This window comes from Quercus robur, chromosome 2, assembly GCF_932294415.1.
Source record: "Quercus robur chromosome 2, dhQueRobu3.1, whole genome shotgun sequence".
NCBI classification, from domain to species: Eukaryota; Viridiplantae; Streptophyta; class Magnoliopsida; order Fagales; family Fagaceae; genus Quercus; species Quercus robur.
The window spans coordinates 46,786,275-46,810,178 of NC_065535.1; the positions used below are offsets into that span (position 1 = coordinate 46,786,275).

The following is a 23,904-nucleotide window of genomic DNA, read 5'->3' on the forward strand; positions in this document are numbered from 1 at the left end:
AAATCCAAAAATCTCATTCTCTCTCTCCCAAAATCCTCTTAAGAACAAATGGCACCAAAAGCTTTGTACACTCTCTCTAGTGACACATTCAATCTCACCCTTTGCACTTTCTTCTCTGTATTTCTCTAAGGTCATCCTAACATGGTATCTTTATCCAAAATCAACCTATTGTATCTAAATACAAGGAGCTTGTTTGGCTAGATGGGAAACTCAAGCTGGAGGTGACTGAGTATTCATAGCTGCTCTATGGTCCTAATGGCTATGCCTAAGGTCAGGGTGATGATGATGGCGATGATGGAGGAGATTCAAACGTTACTTTGAGGGCTGGCCAGAGGTGGAGGTGACGCCATCGATGATCCTGCAGACAGACATACATATTTCAGCCCCTTGTGTATGCATGAATTAATGACGTGTACGCAACCTCAAGCGTATGTACGCACCCTTGACCAGATTTGGAAATTTTTGTTGGGTTTTCACTCCTTTGAATTTCACTCAACACAAGCAGATTTCTCTTGTTTTTAAGATGGTTCTGGACTTAAGTCCTCGTGCTAGGGCATTCATTCAAGATACAAGTGCAAAAGAAAGAACAAGATGAAGATTGGGGCATGTTCAAGCATACATATACAAGCACACATTTCATATAGAAATCCCTGTTTAATTACTATAAATAAGTACATATTCCAAAATAAAAGCATAAGTATAAAAGATATTATTAAGTACAAACCTATGTCTCAAATAAAGAAAAGTGCATAAAGTAAAAGCCAAATAATTAAAAGGAAGAAAAAGCAAGATCTGTTTGTTGTTGTTGTGCAGGTACTCATTCTCTCCTAGAAGGTGTAGCCTTAGTGCTCTCACCTCTATCTTCATGATCATTATCATGGCCTCCGCCTCCGCCTCCGCCTCCGCCACTGCCACTGGCCCTCCAAAAGTAGCCGTCAGAGCCATAGATCCTCTATGAATAATTGGCCACCTCTAGCTTGAGATTCCCGGCCAACAAGATCAGCTCCTCACACTCAGCACGGGTAAGCTACAATTCCAAGACAAGAAGCGTGTTAGAACAAGAGAAAGCATGACAAGAGAAGTAACGGAATGAGTAAAGCATGAACAATCATTCATTTAACTCTCTAATTAGAACAGAATATAAGAAAATGGAAACTAAACACATCAAATAGAAATCCTTAACATGTATTAAATCTAAATTTACATAAGAGTAACAACACAAATCATAAAACTCATATTAAGGAAGAGCCATGGAGAGAGACTCACCTTACTAATGGATCACAAGTTTAAAGAGACTCTAGAAAAGGCTTATGCGTCAATAGTTCTTTGTTAATCAAAACTTAAAAATATGGTATAATAAAATATGGAGGCACTCTCTCTATCTCGATTTGGAGTTGGAGGCATAAAATGATATGTATGTGCTTAAACTAAGGTTTTTAGGGTCATTTAGAGGGTTTTAGGGCTTCCTAAGAGTCTTGGGGCTGCCGCCCATCAATGATTGAAGTTTTGGGACGCTAAATATGTGAAAATAGGGTTTTGGAAGTGATGCTGTCCGCGGAGCTTCGTGAGTGTGAGCGTGTAGGTCCAAAGGTGCATATGTAGACTTACCAAAAACCCTAATTTTGACTACACTAATGCCCCAACCTCAAACAAACATAACTCATTCATTTTAATTCTAAGTTAGAAACAATTTGTGTTTAAATTGAAGTCCAAGAAGTATACTTTCTAATGAAACAAACCCCATTAAAAAATGCTTTGTAGTTCAAAAGTTATGATCTATATAGTGAGCAAAGGTCAATTTTAGCATCTTTTTCAAATTGATTTTGAATACTTTTGAGTTGTGATTACTTCCAAACTATCATGATAACATCAATTACCTTTAGTTGACATATGTCAAGCTCATCATTGGGGCTAGGGACTAAAGGTTATTAACTGGTATGAAATGAGGTGTCTATAGGGAGTTTGGTTATATGTAAGGAAGGTGTTAGGCAGTCGCAAAATGTCTGTCACATGACAGTTTTTTGCTTTCATTGTTCTAGGTTTTGATCACTGGTAGATAAAAAGTAAGCTACTGGCAATAGCTTTAGAGGATTAATGTTTTTGCGCTTTGAACGTTGTTTTGAAAAGCTCATCTAGTAGAATTTTGTGTCATTTTCCTGATGAAAATCCAGTAGAGTTCCAGTAGAGATCTTTATCAAACTTGATCACAAACAGCCATCATCCAAAGTACATAATTCACCTTGTGTTTTTATCATATATCACACAACATATAGGCACGTAAAGAATATATAAAAGCGAGAATATAAGTTTGGAAAGCTAATAGGCATGGATTCTAATAAAAAGACTAAAACAAAAAGGTAAACCTCATTGAGGGGAAAAGCCCTTAAGGTTTAGATCAAGTGCCATGGGAAATTTTACAACTTAATATGATTTTAGCAACTATTTCGTTAGTTGTCATGTTTTTGAAACATTTTAGCAAACTAGCATCTCAAGCTTTAGAGGCTCGAGTTAAGTGAAGAAACTCAAGTCTTAGAGACTCGTGTTCCAAGTTGATGTGGATAAATAATCCACGTGTAACTCGAGTCTCTCAGACTCGAGTTCCATAGAGAGAAGAAGAAGAAGAAAAAGAAGAACCTACAATTCAACACGATCAAAAGAAGAAGACCCACAACCCTAGCACTATCTAAAGAATAGGAAGAAGAAGAAGAAGACGACCCATATCCCAGCATGATCTAAAGAAGAAGAAGAAGACTCACAACTCCAACTCGCACAAACCCATATCCAACGACGGGAACTTGAGTCTTAGAGACTCGAGTTCCACGTTGATTTTTTCTTCCACATCAAATTGTCATCACTTGGAACTCAATACTTAAAGACTCAAGTTCCTTCACTGAACTTGAGTTTCAAAGTCTCGAGATGCTATTTTACAAAATAGTTTTGCAAACTTGAAAACTAACTAAATAATTTCGAAAATTATGTTAAATGCCAAAAAAATCACAAGTGCCATTTCCTGCTGCTTGAAAGTCTTATGGGTGCTCCATCTGTAACATTTAAACACAAGCAAGCAACAAAACAGTGCAAACAATAAAATAAAGAAATGGACAGCTTCTTAAGCATCTCTCCACCTACGACCACTCACTAGCAACGGCGACTATCTTAGACTCGAACCCTCATCTCTCTTTGCTAAATCTTAAATAATTAAATAGCTCTATGTTTGGGTTTCAATAATTCAATGGGTATATGTTTGGGTTTTGTGCAAATCAATTTCAAATGTGCGATTGGACGATGTTTTTTCTTCAAAACTTTAGATGGGTTTTCTAATGGGAAATAGAAGGCCTTTAATGTTGTTAAGTGAAAATTTTAACTACCCACATGGCCAAATTTTAAGAGGAGAACTTAGGGTACAAAACATAAGTTATTGTTATTAAAATTTTCAATCATAATTTTTTAGTATCTGGTTGCTTCACTTAATAAATAGTGTTTATTTTTGTTGTAGAGTCATTGAGTAATAAGATGAATTCATTTTAATTTGTAATTTTGGGTTTAAAAAAATTTAAATGAAAAAAAAAAAAACCCTGAAGTTAAATAAATCTTTTATTAGTATTCAAAATATAAGAATATGCATCACTTAAAGTAGTTGCCTTAGGCCCCATGATGCCTTGAGCCCTTGCGTGGGTAATAGTTATAAAAGTAAATTTGTATTCTCATAATTTTGGAGGATAATTGTAAATTGATTATAGTTTAGAGGGTAAAATGCAAGTTTTTAGTGGTTTTATTGCTCTTAGTTGTCTCTTTGTTTGTTTTGATATAAAATATTTTTAGGAAAATATTTTAATATTTTATAGTGTTTGTTTAAAGTAAAAAATTTGGTCAAAAGTAAAATATTTCAGTCAACTTAAACAACCAAGGCAAACAAGTGTAAAATGTTTTACATTGAAATATTGATAAAATATTTTACATTTGCATTCTCTCTATCCACCTAATACAATTGCCTCTCTCTCCTCTCTTGCTCTCTCAGTTTTGCACCCACAAATAGGGGTAGAGGGACATAAAATTTTTGAAACCCTTATAGTATTGTATAAAAATAAATTGGTCCCCTACAAAATGTAATGATTGGCCCCTCCAAAATTTTTTATAGAGGCATGATTACTCTTAACTTAGCTTAAATTAGGGGTGTGCATGGGTCGTGTTGAGGGGATTTTTTGACCCAACCCACCATAGTGAGTCAAAAAAATTCAACCCATCACATAAGTCCAACCCAACCCAACCCAACCCACATGGGTTGCATTGGGTCGAGTTGAACCCATGGGTTGGACAATTTTTTTATTACAATTATTATTAAATTGAGCAGAAAAAAATATATCACATTTGCCACCTAAATTGATAAACAAAATATATATTAATATATAAACTAATATTCCAACTTAGTTGTAAACAAAATATGTTTAAGTATCCAACTTTGTTGATAAACAAAATATAAATGAACTAGTATCGTAATTCACTTATAAACAAAATATACATGAATTTCCAACTCAGTTATAAGCAAAGTACATCTGAAATTCTTAAATTTTTTTTATTAATTATATAATATATTTAAATATATATTAAAAGAACTAATAGGATTTTATATTATATATGATAGTAGGAACCAAGGAAGTGCTCTACAGCTATTTTTTTTTTAAAATATATAATATATTTTAAACATATATTAAAATATGGGTGGGTCGGGTTGGGTTGGATTTGGCGAGTTTGTAATTTTATGACCCAAACCCAACCCGACCCGCTATAAAAAAAAAAAAAAAAAATTTATAACTCAACCCAACCCACCAAGCCCTAAAACCGACCCAACCTGGCAGGTTGGGTTGGGTCGGGTTGGGTTTGGCGGGTTGGCGGGTTTTCTGCACACTCCTAGCTTAAATCATATCATACTAAAAGAAAAGATCACCAAGTAGTCCACCTACTTGCATTACATGCCAAAAAAACTGGAGTTTTCTAAACTATTGGATAGAAGAACCCTAGTTTTAGAGTTCCAATTAGCTATAGATGTTCATCATCTTCACAGCTCATGCTCATTTTTTACTATTGTTTTGCTTTGTTTTTGAATAATGAATACTTATGAGTTTCCTTAAAAAATGTCACAAATGTTAGTCCAGTGTTAGTTTTTTTGTTTTTTCCCTTTAAAATCTAGCAATGACTGTGTTTAGCTATTTAAAATTCCAATATTTAGTTAGTTTCTCAAGTGTACACCCAAACAAAACACACACTTTTACCAAAACCAAATAAAACCCTAGCCTCTAGGTACCTTTCTTTTTATTTTTTCTAAGAAGACAAATTGTTTACAATTGTGAAATGCAATGTGCATTGCTCAAATTGGTGTGTTTTTATTTTTCATTCTTGGTTTTCAAATTTAATATATTTATTTTTCTCATCATTATCACCACAATCATCATTTTTTCCCACAAAATTTGATCTTTTTCTCATATCACCAATTTGTTTTCCTCATAGTTATATATATATTTTCTCACATTATCATCATAGTTATAGTTAGATTTCAATAATAAAATATGGTTATTGGTTATGAGTTATGACTAACCTATAAATACATGATTCGGCCCCCCCAAGTGAAAAATCCTGGCTACGCCTGTACCCGCAAACCAGTCAACCATTAATCCTTCTCTCCCACCCATCTCTAGCTCCATCTTCTTCAACACCACCTATCACCGACTCAACCCTTTGTCGGCACCACCCATCACTAGTTCCACCTGATTTTTTTTTTTTTTTTGGTTTGGTTATTCTTAATCGTTGTTGTTAGCTCCACCCACTCTTGGCCACCACCATTGTCGGCTCATCCATAGGTTTTTAGTTTTGTTTGTTTGTTTGTTTGTTTTTTTCACCTTTTATTGTTGTGTGGTTTACAAATATGGGTTTTCTGATGGTTTATGGGTCATGGGTGGCTAGCTTTGTGGGTGGCGATGGATGGCTAGGATGGTTTGTGGGTCATGGTGGTGGTTGGGTTACTATAGGTAGCTCAAATAGTTGTGGGTTGTGGTGGGTAGTTGAAATAGTTTGTGGGTTGTGGTAGTGGTTGTGTTATGGTGGTGGATATGTTGTGGGTTGTGGTGGTGGGTGGCTGTGTTGTGGGTTTGAGTGGTCAATAGATGTGGGATTGTGGCAATATGGTGGTGGTTTGGGTGGTCGGTAGATTGGTGGTGAGTTGGTTTTTGCTAATTTGGTGGTGGTTGCTTGCATTTGATTGATTTTGAGATTAAGAAATTTTTATTTTTTTATTTTTTTTAACCATTAAACAAACACTTGCAAATAATTTCTTGCTATTTTCAAGTAGGCAACCAAACACAATAAAACAAAAATATTTTTAATATTATATTTCACATGTAAAATATTTTACATTTAAAAATATTAACTTTAAACCAACGGAGCTGTAATTGCAACCTTAAACACTTTTTTTTTTTTTTTGGCTGAAACAATTTATTAAACTTGTATTTTATAATCTTTGACGATTCTAGTCCCAAATGATTGATTGGTCTTTTTTTTTTTTTTTTTTTTTTTGGGATGGGGATTGATTGGTCTTTTACTAGCACCATTTGCACAGAAAGCGAGGGCCCCAACTTGGAAAATTAGTCTTAAAAGGAAAAGAGAAGGGAGCTTATCATGATGAGACCTAACCGAAGAAATTCTTCAGCAGAACTTTTGCACAGCTTTCGGAATGGTGGGTGGTAGATCAGCAAGAAAATGACTCCCGTACACACGAAAATATAAATGGAAAATTTGAAAAAGAAAAAAATTATTGTTACTTACCACTGGATCAAGCGAAGTCAAGTAATTACAAAGTTAAGTCTTATGATGGAAAGGGTCTTTTTTTTTTTTTTTTTTTTTTTTTTGAGATAATTATTGTTAAAATATTTTTTCTCTTATATTCTTTTTCCATTTGTTTTTCCTTATCCTGCGTGAATAACCACTCGTACTTTTATTTTACACACTCAACACTATTTCTTCTTACTAAAAAAAGCATTTTTATATAAAATAGTTTTCACGTCATGTTATTGATACATAGAGAAATGTTAACGAGTGCCCTTAAGGTACTGGTTAATAACTTTGTTTGTTTCAAAGTAATATAATTTTTGGAAAATATTTTACACATTTCACCTTGTTTATTTGGGTGTAAAATCTGACCAACTATACAATATTTTGCAATTAAACTTTAAAACTAAGCTTGTCACATGTAAAAATTTGTATGCCTATATCAAGTGTAAAATATTTTACAGTTTCTCTCATGACAACTCTCCACTCTCTCCCCTATCTCGCTCTTAGGTTTGCTCTTCCCATAAACTAGACCACCGAGCCACTCATCATCAGCCACCAATCCTTTAATCAATGCCACTCATCGTCGACTCCACCTCCACTATCATTTGCTCTACTCATTGATTCTTATTTCAACCTTCCCAAGTTTTCTTCTTCTTCTTCTTTTGGTTTGACCATTTGGTTCGTTATCCTCCATCATCAACTCACTTACCAATTCCTAGATTTGGTGCTTTTTATTATTTATTATTTATTTTATTTTTTACCGCTACTTAGGTTTACCGATCTAGGTTTTGTGGATGGTTTGTGGGTTATGGTGGTGTCTGGGTTTGTGGGTTGTAGTGGGTGGTTGGGATTGTTTGTGAGTTGCAATGGTGGCTGGGTTCATGGATTCTGATTTGGTGGTGGTTTGGGTGGTTGGTGGAGTGGCGTTAGGTTAGATTTTGCCGGATCTTGTGATGGTTGCTTGGTTTTGATAGGTTCTAAGATTGGAAATTTTTTTCATTTTGCTATGAAACAAAAAATTGAAAATGATTTCTTTGCAATTTCATGAATGTAACCAAACACGGCAAAATAAAAATATTTTCAGTAAAATATTTTACTTTGACACAAATAGAGTGTAAAATTATTAACATAGTTTGCTTTTGTTAAGTTATGGGTTTTCACATAACATTTATGTTGGCTTTATTCCATGACAAAAAGTGTTGTAATTGTATTAATATATTTTTCTTGTATTTTGTGGGATTTAATTGTAATGAGTTTAGTATTAAGTTGGTGAAGATCATTCAAGACAGTTGATCTCACGACTTGCTCGCGACTTACTCAAGAGAGGACAACCCGCAAAAGGTCACATGAGAAGCACATACTGGAAGCTGAAGAGTCAAGTGCTGGGCTGTATTTTACGGGTCACTTCATGACTTGGCTCACCTACGAGTGACCCACGAAGCTCTTTGCTTGGATGATTTTAAGTGTGACTCTTATACCTTTTACCTATACTATATATACCCTCATTACCCATAAAATTATATGAAAGCTATTTAAAAGAAAACTCTAGAAATGTTTCTACAACACACCCACCTTGTTAGAGAGAGCTACTTATACTCAAGATAGAAATCCTTGTAGTCTCTTCTCTTCCCCTCTCCCATTGTTATACATTGAAAGGAGATTTGTACCCAAACACAACCCACACATATTTAGAGTGTAGAGAGTGTTTTGGAATTTGGGAAGCATTGGGTATTTGCCAAAATAAGTTGGTGATGCTTGGCGGATGCAATCACGACTTGCTCGCAACTAACTCACGAGTGGACAACCCGCCAAAGGTCACATGAGAAGCACATGCTAGTAGTTGAAGGGTTAAGTGCCAGGCTGTACTTCACGAGTCACTTCATGACTTGGCTAACCTGCAAGTGACCTGCGAAGCTCTCTACCTGGACGATTTTAAGTGTGACTCTTGTGGACACCCAGCCTCAAAAATTGAGCGGAAAACTGCTGTTGTCGTGGGCCTTCGTTTAACCACCTGTCGTGGCAACGCTCCTGCACGCGTAGGGCCCATTTGAGGCTCCTCTCGAATGAAGGATTGGTGTGCGCGTATGTAGTGTGTGTGGCATGGTTCGCGCGGGGCTTTAGGTGCTCTCTCTTTCTCGGTGGAGGAAGGTAGGTCTACCTTTGGTGTTGTGGTAGGAATCTAAGCCAAATTTTAAGGGATTACCAAAGGTAAGTGGAGTTGCCACCAATCATTGGGTTTTTTTAAGGTATGATTGATCACCTGTTTCTGGTTGATTTATTTACCAATCCTAGGCTAAGAAAAAGAGCATTTTTCCTAATCTAATGTGGATGGAAAAAAATCTTGATTCTTAGGTCCGAAAGTTTGGTTACGTGTTGGGAAGGTGTTAGACACCCCACAATGCCTATCCAAGGACAGTCCTTTTTATTATTATTATTATTATTATTTTTTATATAAAACCTTAGTTTTCGAAAATTGGCAATAAAAACATGATTTTGGCATTGGCTTTTGGGGCTTTGCATGCATGGGGGCTTTGAGGTTTAGCTTTTAAATGGGTGTGGCCCCAATCTATGCTTTCCTAAGGCTTTCAAGCAAAGTGCCAGATTTCCACAAAGAAAATCCAGCGACATGTCACCTTACTTTCATAGTGGAAATCAAGCATCGCTTGGCCTGTGACAATCACACCGGAAGGGGCGAGCAGGTATATATATACATACATTATGCATAATGCAAGCACACAGAGCAGGAAAGTAAATGCCTACATCCCTAGAGCATGGCCCAAAATATAGGTGCAGGAAAGTAAACAAGGGTTGCCATACTCTAGAGATGAGGACAAATGGTACATAGCATGATATACCTAATACAACCCACTTAAGAGAGAAAGGGAGGAAGGAGGAAGGGGTTTTAAAATAGTACATGACCAAAAGGGAGAGGCTAGACCCCTAAACCTAATTGAATGTAGCCACTTGCCTTATGTCTACATGCTTGCATCCACGCCCTTTTTGCTTGCACCTGGGAGACCGTGCCCTAACTCTATGCGTCTTCGCTCCATGTGTGTACATGTAAAGGTAAAGACAAAAAACTAGCAAACAAGCAATGGAAGGAAAAGATGCAAAATGCATACAAAGTAGGCATAAAACAAATAAGCATGATAGGCATGGCAAGCAAAGAACAAGAAAGCAAGCAAACAAGTGAGAAGGCAAACAAGCAAATAAAAGGTGGTGTTCGCGAGGGACAAATGTAGGTTTGGATCGAATGTCCATAATTTCATTGTGTTGAAGCATGGATGATACACTAGCAAGCAAGACTCATGCATGGACATGTAAGCAAGCATGTAAAGATGCATAGAAAGCCAACATGTGGCACAAACAAGCATGGTAAGCACATCATTGCACACAGAGCGGAAAAGGGGAAAGGTATGCATGAAGCAACCAGCATCATGGTGATGCCTTCCAAGTGGTTACATCCAAACAAGGCCTCAAGGGCGTCGAATGTAACCACACAACCATAAACCTGCTAAGGGAGTCAAGCGTGACAAAGCCTGGAACTAGAGAGGCTAACACAAGCATAAAGCATAGGAGCAAGCAAGCATAAACATGGAAATAGGGTGATCCAAACCCTTTGATATGGGCCTCAGTGTATAGACAATGACAAAGACAATAGGGTTTAGATCGGGTCCTAACCATTAGGCCAAAGCATAAGAAAGAAAGATTAAGCGACAAAAAGGGCTACAATAGCACATGGCATGACAAACATAGCCTAGGTCTATGCACACAAACATGGCATGGAGTGCACAAGCACATGGAAGATGGCATAAAGCATGTAGGGAACATAGATCCAAGCACACAAGCATGTGAAAACATAGATCTAGGCATATAGGCATAGAAACATGCATGTAAACGTGTGGAAACTTAGCACATAAACGTGGAAGAACATGAATCCAAGCATATAAGCATGTAAAGACATGGATCTAACCATATAGCATGGAAATAAACACATAAAACACATAGATCCGAGCAAGGCATAGCCAACAACATCATACAAGCATGTGAACATGTAACCCTAACATCAACCTAGAACAAAAAGAGGAACAAAGCAAAGGAAAACATGGCATAGGGTACAAAACATGTAGATCTAAAAATATAGGCATGTAAGGATGTAGATCTAAGCATGAAACATGGCAAAAAGCATAAAAGCAAGGAGATTTAGGCTAGAAACATAAATAAAGCAAGCAACATGCTAAAGAAAACAATGAATCATGTTATTAAAAAAAAAAAAAGAGCAAGATAAATACTAGAAAAAATATTTAGAAGGTTGGGGGGAGTGGATGGTAGCTAGCAAGCTACATCCACACCCCTATACCCTAAATCCAAGATATAGAGTCAAGGAGAAGAAGATTGGGTATAAGAACAATACCTTGTATTTTCGGTGAAGAGAGAAGAATCAACAAGCTTTGATGTGTTTTTTGTGTTTGGAAGAGAGGAAAAACATGTAGAAAACATCCAGGTAGAGAGAAAAACTCAGAAAAAATGATCTCCTTTTTGGTTTGAAGGGTGCCTAGGGCTTTTTATAGCCCTGACACAATTCTCGAAGCGATTGCCCTTCAAGGGCCACCACCTTCAAATGGTCTTTGATTGGGTTGATCTTGACACCACTGGAAAGATCTTGACTTCTTGTTTCTAAAAAGGTACGAAACTTGAAAATCCAATGGTCGGATCAAAAGTTATGGCTCTTGGAAGTTAGTGGTGCATCGATCGGTGTGTTACTCTGATTTCAACCCATGAATAGTCGTTGGAATGAGAATTTGATAATCTTTGCAGTGGCATTGGTTTCAACCTGTTCTGACAGTCGGATCGAAATTAGGGTTTTTGGGCCCACCCAAAGTCAACTTTAGGTTAAACTTGGTCAAAGTGGCCAAAAATCTCCGAGAAGCTCGGGTTTGATAAAAAACCATGAAAGGTGTTGTTTTGTGAGAATTTTGACCTCGTTTGACCTTCGGTCGACCTAGGGTTGATCAGGGGTATTTTGGTCATTTTAGCTGAAAATGCACTTTGGATGCTTCGATGTCTGAATGGGTTGCGCCACGTCATTCTGGATGTTCTCGTGGCCCTATGGAGAGAAAATAATATTTTTTGGATTTTTTGGTGTCCAACACGCAAATCGAGGGCGGACAAAATGCGGTATCAACAACTCTTATACCTTTTACCCATACTATATATACCCTCATTATCCATAAAATTGTAAGGAGGCTCTTCAAAAGAAAAGCCTAGAAAGGTTTCCATAACACACCCACCTTGTTAAAGAGAGCTACTCATCCTCAAGAGAGAAATCCTTGTAGTCTCTTCTATTCCCTTCTTCCATTATTATACATTGAAAGGAGATTTGTACCCAAATATAACTCACACCTATTCAGAGTGTAGCGAGTGTTTTGAAGCTTGGGAAGCATTGGGTATTTGCCCAAATAAGCCGGTGAGGATTGGTGGATGCAATCAAGCAGTATTGCGGGATCTAGGAAGCTAGTAAAGGCAAGACTCTAAGAAGTCCATCAGTAGCTGGAGCTTGGAGGGCTCAAGTACTTTGAATAGATTAAGCTTGGAGGGTCTTTTGGTATCCTTGTACTCCCAACTTATTCACTAGTGGATCATTTCAACTTGGTGGGTCGCAGAGAAGTTTTTCATTGAGTTCTTTGGTTTTCTCTTCGATAACACATTGCTGTGTAATCTTGGGTTTGCTATTTTTTCCCACTGCCCTTTCCATTTTAGCATTGCACTTATTTGTTCATTGACGCAATTGTTGAGTGCTACGATTAATTAATTTGCTAATCACATATATTCTGCATCAAGTGTGTTTAGATTAAAATTAATCAAATTGTAATTAAGAATTGGGGGCCTAAACAAGCTATAGTGTTTTAACACTTTTTAAGCTTTCATGTGGTGTCAGAGTGGGTTCACTTGTTTTGGTTTAAATACCTAAGTGTGATATGTAAAGTTGTGATTTACAACTATGTTTTATGTTGGTTTATTCCATGACAAAAAGTGTTGTAATTGCAATAAATTATTTCCTTGCATTTTGTTGGATTTTATTATATTGGGTTTAGTATTAAGTTGGTGAATAATCAAGCATGCAATGAAGATTAGTGCAGTTTCGCAACCAGCTCACTAGAAGCTCGCGAGTAAAGGAACCTGCGAAAAGGCCATATATGAGGCACATGATTAGAAGCTGAAGAGTCATGCCAGCCTGTCATTTCACGAGTACTTTGCGAGAAAGGCCATCTTGCAAGGTACCTGCGAAACTCTCTGTTTGGCAAAAATAAAGTGTGACTTTACTTCCCTTCACCCATAATATATATACCCCCATTGCCCATAAAAGTGAAAAAGAGGCTATTCAGAAGAAAATCCTAGAGAGGTTTCTACAACACACCTACCATCTTAGAGAGAGCTACTCATCCTTAAGTGAGAATTCCTTAGTAGTGTCTTCACCTTCCCTTTCCCATTGTTATACATTGAGAGAAGATTTGTACCCAAACACAACTCACACCTATTTAGAGTATAAAGAGTGTTTTGGAGCTTAGGAAGCATTTGGGATTTGCCAAAAGAAGCCGGTGAGGCTTGGTAGCTGCAATCGGGCAGTATTGTGGGATCTGGATAACTAGTAAAGACAAGACTTTGAGAAGTCCGTTGGTAGCTAGAGCTTGAAGGGCTCAAGTACATTGGGTGGATTTTTGTTATTTGTGTACTCCAACTTATTCACTAGAGGATCAATTTTGACTTGGAGGGTCGTAGAGAGCTTTTTGGCTAAGTTCTTCGGCTTCCTCTTTGATAACACATCGTTGTGTTATCTTGTGTTTGCATCTCTCTTCCCTTACTCTTTGTTCTTTTCATTTAGTGTTTATTGTTCATTTTTATGCTCTAGAGTAGTTTCGGTTTATTGTGCTTCATTTACTCTCATTCCACACTTAGATAAGTTAGAGTAAAAGCAATTTGGTTGTAATTTAAAATTAGGGGTCTAAACAAGCAATAGTGTTTCATACTAATTGAGCTTTTAATTAGTATTAGAATGGGTACACTTGTTTTGGTTTAAATATCTAAGTGTGATCCTTGACCCTTTGTTTGTATTACCATGGATAGTGCTTTGTATGCTTCCTTACATGTTTTGGATGATGTTGATTGTAACATGCCATGTGTTTGTGAAAATGCCTCTATGAGTGTTAATCCTCATGATTGTGATGACATGTTACATGACTCTTTGGGTGTTGTTAAAATTCCAAATGTCAAACTTTTGAAGAAAAGTGCTAAGAAGTTTCATGAGAATTTGAGCAAGATCATTTGTGAAAAGGATGATTTGATTGCTAAGCTCAATGAATCCAACAAATTGGTTGAAAAGTATAAGAAACTTGCTTAACATTCTCTTGAAAAACTAAAGGAGTTTGAATGTGGACTTGGATGCTAAACTTGTTTTGTCTAACAAACTTATTGATGATCTTAAATGTGAAAATGAATATCTTAAGATGCATGCCAAGTGTTTGATTACCGAGTCAATTGCTAAAAAGGAAGATGTTATTTGTTGTAATCATGTTGTGAAACCTGATTTTATGCCTATTGTGAGTTTTATCTCTAAAGACAAATTGGTGTACATTCCTCCACATAAAAGAAATCAAAAAGTGGAGAGAAAGGCTCTTAAGTCAAAGCCTTCATTTAGGTCTCATCCTAGGGAATTTAATGGATCTACATTTGTTCCCACTTGCCACCATTGTAGTGTGATTGGTCATATAAGACCTCAATGTTCCATGTTGAAAAGAGAACAAAACCGTGTTGTTAGATGCCTCCCTAAAAAGGCTAGTGGACCTAAATACATTGTTTGTCACTATTGTGGTACTTTTGTTCATCTAAGACCTCATTGCTCTAAGTTTCAAGCTCTTCAAAGAATCAAAAGAAAAGAGAAACTTAAGTTTCTTGGAAGTTTTGCTTTGCAAGCTGAACCAGATTTGGGTGAAAATAGTATGTCGTTAAAGAAATTGTTTAATGCTCTTAACTCATTGTCTATGTGCATCTCCGATTCTCATTCTTCCAACTTTCATTTCTCTTCTCATGAGACACTCACTCCAAACAATTGTTCCATTTGGATGAGGAAGGGTTCCTATGATTGGGCTTATACTTTTTTTGCCCTTGATCATATTCTTTTGATCTTTATAGGACTTTCATGCACTAGATGCTTCATTATCATGCATTTGTGGATCTTGCATCTCTTTATATACATTGTTTTTTGTTTTTGATTTTACTTTTATGCATTTGTTTTGTGTGAGTAAAAATCCAAAACCACATAAAAAGTGAAAAATTCAAAAAGTTTGATCGTATATGTTTGAGCACACATCACATGTAGAATTTGGCCTAGTACATTCGTACTAATGGCATAGTACGTTTATGAGCTTAGTTTGTTATGTATGCACATGTTAAATGTGAGTGAAATCTAGAAATCTATGTTTGATTGTTGTATATAGATCCTCAAGCTTGTCATGAATGTCTAGCCAATAGTCTTGATTGATCTTGACACATTTGTAGACTTGATCTTATATATCTCTGAACATTTAATTTTTGTTAGAAAACCCATTAAATGTCAATCTCTAAAAATAGAAAGAGCTTAAAAAACCTTTCTTTGAAAACTAGTTAAACTAGGAAAAAGAGGAGCAAAAATGTATTCAAAGTGTATGATGCCAAAGCCAAAGGCTTATTTTTCAAAGAAATATAAAAAATTTCATGGCATCGATGCTCAAAATTTTTGTTTTATTGATAAAAAAGTATGAAAAATGGAAGCCAAATGAAAAACTTCCAGTCAATGTAAACACTTTGGTGAGGAGTCATATATGTTCATTTCTATTCATGAGATAGGTCTCTTGACTTTGTGTTATTTATGTATGACTTGATTGAATTGATCATTGAAGTTTCATGCTAGATTATGGACTAATTCATACTTGATACTCACACACAATACGCAAGTCTAATGTTCAATGAATATCTATTACATTTGTGTGATTGTACATGTTTGAATGTGATGTGTGTGTGTTTAGGCTTATAATGATCAAATCAAAAATATTTTTGTTCATTTTATTTGCTTTTGGATGTGATTTTGTATCACCCATGTTTTTCACTTTTTTTCAAGTTGATTTTGTGTGAAAAACATGTTTTCTAGGTGTTTTTGCGACTCATTTCATGAGTAGGCGAAGACCTAGCCTAGTTGGGAGTTTAAATGGTCCAATTCTCAAGTCTTTCAACTTTGGACAGAGAGTTTCGCAACTTGTTCGCGAGTGCTTCGCAACTTGAAACTAACAAGCAAAAATTTTGTAGATTGCTTGCTACTCAGCCTTGAGTCCCCAAAATTTTCAACAACTCACAAAATGCACAAAATCTGTTTTTTAAAGGGTATTTCATGGTTCATTTTATTTGAAACTTCTCCCATCTTCTCCAAAACCCTTATTTCAAAGTTTCTACATTAAAACCCAACTAAAATCAAATTTTTTTTTTTCATTCCATTAACATCTCTAAGGTAATCTTTAACTCTTTTAATTGATTTTGATCCTTAGATTATGTTTTTGTGGGTTTTATGTTCATAGTTGAGATTTTCTCCAATGGGAATTGGAAAACTTAATTTTTGTCAATTTTTTTGTATGAGATTTGTTTTTATTTATTTTTTTAATGATTTTCATTGGATGTTGGCCCCTTGAGGCAATTAGGACATGTATTAAGGGTAGATTTCACCATGTTCATGCATTTCATTATATATAGGGTGTTAGTGTGCAAGCTAGGTGTTAGTGTGCACGCTAGGTGTTTGATGAATTGCCTTTTAGGAATTTTCTCACTCATTTGGACTCCGATGAGTACCAAACTTTGGGGTTTTTCATTTTTACACATTAGGAACATGTTTGATTCATTGGTTGTGTATTTTACACACCTTGCCCCACATGTGCATTTTCCATACTTTGGTCATGCATTGCAGTTGGACACCATATGTACACACCTTTGCTACCTTTGCCATGCCTTGCTCAATATCATGTTTACTTTATACTTTGTAGCATTTTGTTTTTAAGGTGTTTTGTCTTTTGTTTGAGCTCATTTCTCATTCATGTTGTACCCTAATGCATCCTATCCTTGTTCATATCTTCATTTCTTTCCCTTATTCTTCTTGGATTATTTGTCTATTTGTTACAAAAAGGGAGAGAGTATTTTCATTTCTATATGACTCTTGTCCACATTCTCAAGGGGAGAAATTTTATTTCTTGTGCACATTTGTAGGGGCAAAAATTCTTAGGGGATATGCATATACTAAGGGGGAGAAGATATCTTATAATGAGAAAACCTTGTTTTGTTTTGTTTCGTTTTACATTATATTTGTTTTTGTTAGGTTCTAAGTACTTAGGAACTAATGTATTAGAACTCTAATTTGTATTGTTGGCAAACCATAATCAAAACAGGTTTTATAGTTTTGTTTAGACTTGCTCAAAGTATGTGTTTTATGTAAAGTTGGAATCGAGCTGCTGTAGAATTCATTGTGCAATTTGGTCTGGCTAGATTGATCGAGAATTAGGCTCGACCGAACGAAAGTCGAGCAGGATGTTTTTTCTGCAGAATTTCCAATTCAGCCCTAAGCCCATATGACGTGTAGTGTTTTATGTTTTACCCTATATATAAAAGGGAAACCCTAGCCACGTTTTTGTTGTGGCTCTATTTTCCTGTGTGTGTAAATCTCTTGCGAAATCTGAGAGGTGGTTGCCTTCACACATGCTTAAGATTATCAAGAAAGAGATTTCATTGAGATCTTGATGATCATTTAGTTGCTGCAATAAAAGCTTAAAGATACACAAGCAGGAGTGCTTGTACTTGCTGGAGAATCCAAGAAAGAAGGAGTCTGTGGTCTCAGAGCTGTCACGTGGCCATGTCAGTAAGTTTTCTACTGGTGGGTAGCAATAGGATGTTAGTGGTCTAAGTCGCTATTGTAAAATTTCGATTCTTTCATAGTGGATTCAAGTTTATCTTGAGGATAGCTAGGTTAAATCCTCCCCATATTTTTACCGGTGTGGTTTCCTGGGTCATCATATCTTTGTGTTCTTTATATTCCGCACTTTATATTGAATGATTATATGATTGTGTGTTAACCTAAATTTGAAATTTGGACTAAGTAATCACTTGGCTAATTAATTATGTTAATTCATTTGAAATTTGGACTAAGTAATCACTTGGCTAATTAATTATGCTTATTGGAAAGTAAGGATGAAAGCATTCCTGAAATCTATTGATGAGATAGTCTGGAACTCCGTTGAATACGGATGGGAGAAGCCCACTACTCTTATGAGTGAGTGGCAAACTTCTCAGAAAGAAGCAGCCGCTTTTAATAGCAAAGCTATGAATGCTATTTTTAATGCTGTTTTTATGGAGGAATTTAAGAGAATCTCTAATGTTGAGATTGCTTACACTGCTTGGAATATTCTCCAAACTGTGCATGAAGGCACAAAGACAGTTAAAATCAATAAGTTACAACAATTAACAACTAGATTTGAAAGCATTAGGATGTCTGATGATGAATCTTTTAATGAATTCTATGCTAAGCTTAATGATATTGTTAATTCTGCTTATAATCTGGGTGAAATCTATGATCAACCCCAAAATTGTAAGGAAGATTCTCAGATCTTTAACTGAAAATTTTAGACCCAAAGTGACGACCATCACTGAGAGCAAAGATGTGGACTCCATCTCTGTTGATGAACTTGTAGGATCTCTTTAGTCTTATGAGTTGGACCTACCTAAAACTAGCAAATCCAAAATCAATGGATCTTAAGTCAGTTGATGATGTTGATGTTGGTGGATTTGATGATGAGCTCTCTATTACAGAGATTGCTTACCTTGCCAAGAATTTTAAGAATTTCCTTAGAAACAACAACAGAAGGGCAAGAGGTATGAACACTGCTGAACCTAGAAACTTTAGAAAGAATGATTCCACTAAGGTTAACAACACTAAAAAACTTAGAGAAAAAGTAGGTCAATCTTCTAATAATTCTATGGGTCCTCAATGTTTTGGATGTCAAGGGTATGGTCATATGAAATCCGAATGTCCTACATACTTGAGGTGTAAGGGTAAGGCTATGGCTGTAACCCTTAGTAATGATGAAGTTTCTGATGATGAGTCTGGGTGTGACGAGGATGGAAACATCATTGCTTTCACTGCTACTGCTGTAGTCAATGAAAGCTTGTCTGTTGAAGAGAACCCTTCTGATAGGGAACTTTCTGAGGATGCAGATCTTCAAGAAGCCTACAATAAACTATGCAAAGTTGCTACAAAGGATACTATGAGTGTTGAATTAGGCTTGAAGAAAATTGCATCTCTTGAGCTTGATAAGAAAAATTTGCTTGTGAATTTGTTTGATGCTACTGAACTTTTGAATAATGTGAAGTCTGAGAACATGCTTTTGCTTGAAAAAATTAAGAATTTGGAAATGAACTATTTGTTACTAGAGAACAAACTGATAGGTCTACAAGCTCCAAACTTGATCACTTGCTGAGTGTTCAAAAGTCTCCCTCAGACAAAACTGGCTTAGATTTTGTAGAAAGCATCTTTGTGCTTGCACCCCATTCCACAAACTTTGTTCCTTCTTCTTCTTTGGAACCCCATGTGAGTAAGGTTGTCAAACCCTTTGTGAGTAAGGCTAAATCTGTAGAAGTTACACCTCCTAGGAAGATTAGAGTTGATCTTCATGAATCTAAACCTAAGGCTTCTAACCCTCCTAAGGGCAAGACATATGATAAGCCTGCATAGGTTTGTCATTTTTGTGGAAAGTATGGGCACATTTGTTTGAACTGTTTCAACCTGCAAGTTGCTAAGAGAGCAAATAAACCAAAAGTACCTGTGCCTCAAGCACAAGATCCTATGGTACTTATTGGTGAATTGGTAAAGGCTCTAAACCTTTATTCCAATCTTGGAATTGGTAATCATTCTCATGTGAATAAGAACTCCAAAGCTCGAGGTGCATCTGAAAAGTTTTGGATGCAAAAGGCTCAATCAAATTGAGTCTTTTTTACATGGTCTTTGTGCTTCTGTGCTCTACCCTTTGTGACCATTTTTTTTTGTTTTTTGTTTTTGTTTTTGTTTTTTTTATTTTTTTTATTTTTTTTTATTTCTTTTTGTTTCTAGGACTGGCATTGCATAACATTCATGCATTTCATTCTAGGACTGTTTTTGTTTCTTCTTAAAAAAAAAAAAAAAAAAGGAAAAGGAAAAAGGGAAGCAAATTGTGTTTTGAATTTATTTTCTTGGCATTGAAAACAAGGTTGGTCAATTTATTTTCACACAACATGTCTTTGTACCTTGTTTAGCTTGGATGAGCTTATTTATTGCACTTTACTAGTTGAAGCTTTGTAGTGCATGTTGTGTGGGAAGATGTTTATAGTTTTTGATCACATGATCTTGATTTTAAAGTCACATGTCTTTGACTGTCGGACTTGAACATTTGGAGAAAGGCATAAATAACCATTTCATCACTGTTCACTAGCTAATCATGAATACCTTAGTGCATATTGTAAGATTTTGTGCTTGAGAAAGTGTAGCACATGCACAAAAAGAATATAAGGTGTAGCCTCGGTTTAATTGCTAAAATTGGTGTGTACATTATTGGACTTTAGCTAAATCAATCAAATAAAAATGGTGTGTACATTATCCTGGCTATATTAATAAGTTTTTGCTAAATTAAAATTTGTGTGTACAATATGAGGCAAATCAAGAAACTTACATGATTGCAAGCTTATGATCTAGGAGATGTGGGACTTATATGGTGTAACTCTTTAGGTGATCGTCTCTTTCAAACTCTATGTGATGAATTTTGTAGACTTTGTATTTGATTTCTATTCACATATCACCTCACATGTATTTCAAGCTTTTGCTAGTTGCACACACTACACAAATTACTCTTTGCCAAACTTTGTACATGTTATTGTGTGTGTTTTTGGTTTGACCAACCAAGTTTGAAAATTCCTTGAATTTTATGCAAAACGTATTTGATGGTTGAGATTTTAAGAGAATGGATTGAAAATCTTAATTTTGGGAAAACTGGGTTCAAAACATATGTTTTTGAAAAGCATTTTATCTTATACTCATGCATGTGATTCATAAAATTCAATGCTTTGAGGAGTTTCTACATTATTTTGCTTTGTTTTTCAAAAAAAAAAAAAAAATTGATTTTTTTAGAATTTCGACCGATCGAAATTGCAATTAAAAATGTTTGTGAGTTTCTGTCTATTTCGATTGGTGCTCGATTGGTGTTGGATCAATTGAAGCATTTTCGACCGATCAAATCTGTTTTTCGATCAATCGAAAATCGTGGAGAGAATTTTTTAAAAAACTGTTCTTCATGTGTTCACACTCATTTTTTCAAAAGTTTTCATCTTTTTCTCTCCATATGACTTGGACAAGGCTCCAATCCACTTTTTTGTCGTTTTCCTCCATTCTTTTTGCAAGGTTTTTCTCTCCCAAGGCTGGTAAGACCTTTATACCCTTCTTTTTGCATTTATTTTCATTTTTCATGCATCAAATCATGCATTATTTGGGGATTTTCGAACCTATGCAATTTTTGGTATTTTGTTGAATTAAGCCTTTTTCATCACAATTGATCAATGGGTTTTTGTTGGGGGATGTTATAAACATGATCTTTGGTGTTTAATTTGATCAATTTGATGTCTTGTGAGAAATTGAAAATTCTAGGGCTTGAAACTACCTGATTTGGGGATTTTGTTCAAATTGAGTTTAATTGATGAAATTGGCTTGTTGGATCGATTAATTTCATCATTATAAACTGTTTTCTAACTCGTGTGATGATCAATTGGTCAATTTCATCATCATTTTTTGTTGTTGTTTTTATTCTTTCTCTTATGTCTTTGTCCTTACCCTAGCACCATGCCTAAGAAGACTAGAGCCTATAGGACATCTTCCTCTTCTTCTGCTCCTTCCTCTATGGGCACTATGTTTCGGAGTGAGAAACGCCAAGAGTTGTATGAGACACTAAACCTTAAGAGAAAAATTTGAGCTGAGCGTAAGGTTTTGTTAGATGAGTTAGATCTTGCCATTAGGGCCAACTTTGAGCGTCGGGGCTGGTTGCCATTTTTGGATGTTGATTATCCTCCTCCTGCTACCTTGATTAGAGAGTTCTACTTGAATCTATCTATCCATGTCTATGATTCCAACACTTTATTAAAGAGTTGGATACAAGGTGTAGAGCTCACCATTACTCCTCGTGTAGTGGCTGATGCTCTTGGGGTACCCGTGGTCCCGAACCCTGTTTATCCGTATGATAAGTCTCCTCCCCTAGACGACATCATGTCTTACATCACTGGATCTTCTATCCGGTGGGGTTCTGATCCTCGGATAACTTCTGCTGAGCTCATTGAGACTACCTATCTTTTCTTTAGGATAACATGCCATTCCTTGTGGCCTATCTCTCATCTACACACCATTCCCTTTAGAGCGATGTGCATTTTTGTATGCTTTTGTTACGAATGCTCCTATTAGTTTTCCTCATCTTTTTCTTCGTTCTTTGAACGAAGTTCATAGGAGTTCCTCTATCGCTCATGCACTTTTTCATCCTGTTTTCATTCATAGGATTTTGTTGTTTTTAGGTTTAGATGACTTCCCCGCTTCTGAGCCCATACACATTATTGCTCCTATAGGTGCCACATTTCTTAGGCAGAGGGCTGCTTAGTTGAGACCGAGCTCTAAATGCCCTAAAGTTGAGCCTTCTGGTACCACACCCCCTCCTCCTTCTGCTACAGGTACTACTTCTGGTGAGGTGTCTGCTGATCCTATTGATGTTGTTGCTGCTGCTGCTGTTCCTCCACCATCTGCTTCGGATGATTTTGACATTCGACGTACATTGGAAACTGTCATGACCATTCAGGCGGCTCATAGTCAGCTTTTGGTGGACGTGCTTGATGAGATCCATGCTTTAAGAGCTGATCTAGAGCATCTTCGACGTTCGCCTTCGCCACCTCCTTTTGATGATGGATTCTGAGTGTCCTTTGGCATTCCGTCACAAAAAGGGGGAGTACACTTGTGTTTGTAGAGGAGATTTTCGTTTTAGGGGGGAGATTTTTATGTTTTGGAGCTTGTGGAGTTATTTAGTTTGTATCTAGGTGCTTCACTGTGTATTTACATTTTTTTGGCTCTTGATGTATTCTTTGGTAGGGGGAGATACATTGTTTTTGTTTATATGTTTCTTGTTTCACTGCTCATTGATTTATATTTATGAGTTATTCATGATATATGTCTTTGTATTGTGTTTTGTGAAGTCAAGAATTTATTTTTGTTTTACTTGTATTTTCCACACATGCGTTTATGTGTTTGTTGAGTATTTCAGGAAATATACAAGTTGATTCAGTCATGCTGCTGTCTACACTTGCAATTGATGGATAGTAGTTACGTTGAATTATTATGTAATGGGCATTATTTTTGTAAAGGGCTTTTACTTGTAACTTTGAGTATTGTGTTTGTGTTTTGTCACGGATTGCCAAATGGGGAGTTTGTTAGGTTCTAATTACTTAGGAACTAATGTATTAGAACTCTAATTTGTATTGTCGGCAAACCATGATCAAAACAGGTTTTATAGTCTTGTTTAGACTTGCTTAAAGTATGTGGTTTATGTAAAGTTGGAATCGAGCTACTACAGAATTCATTGTGCAATTTGGTCTGGCTCGATCGATTAAGAATTAGGCTCAACCAATTGAAAGTCGGGCAGAATGTTTTTTCTGTAGAATTTCCAACTCAGCCCTAAGCCCATATGACATGTAGGGCTTTATGTTTTACCCTAGGTATAAAAGGGAAACCCTAGCCACGTTTTTGTCGTGACTCTATTTTGCTGTGTGTGTGAATCTCTTGTGAGATCTGAGAGGTGGTTGCCTTCACACATGCTTAGGATTATCAAGAAGGAGATTTCATTGGGAGCTTGATGATCATTCATTTGCTGCAATAAAAGCTTAAAGATACACAAGCAGGAGTGCTTGTACTTGCTGGAGAATCCAAGAAAGAAGAAGTCCGTGATCTCGGAGCTGTCACGT

General features: G+C 36.1%; 1 long non-coding RNA gene across 1 annotated transcript; it reads right to left on the minus strand.

The window, feature by feature from the left end:
- Positions 1-620: 620 nt before the first annotated feature.
- On the minus strand, positions 621-1,644 carry LOC126706573 (uncharacterized). Its single transcript, XR_007648656.1, has 2 exons — positions 1,267-1,644; positions 621-1,027 (listed from the first exon to the last, which is right to left on the minus strand). It is a non-coding gene; the product is annotated as an uncharacterized LOC126706573 (long non-coding RNA).
- Between the last annotated feature and the right edge of the window lie 22,260 nt (positions 1,645-23,904).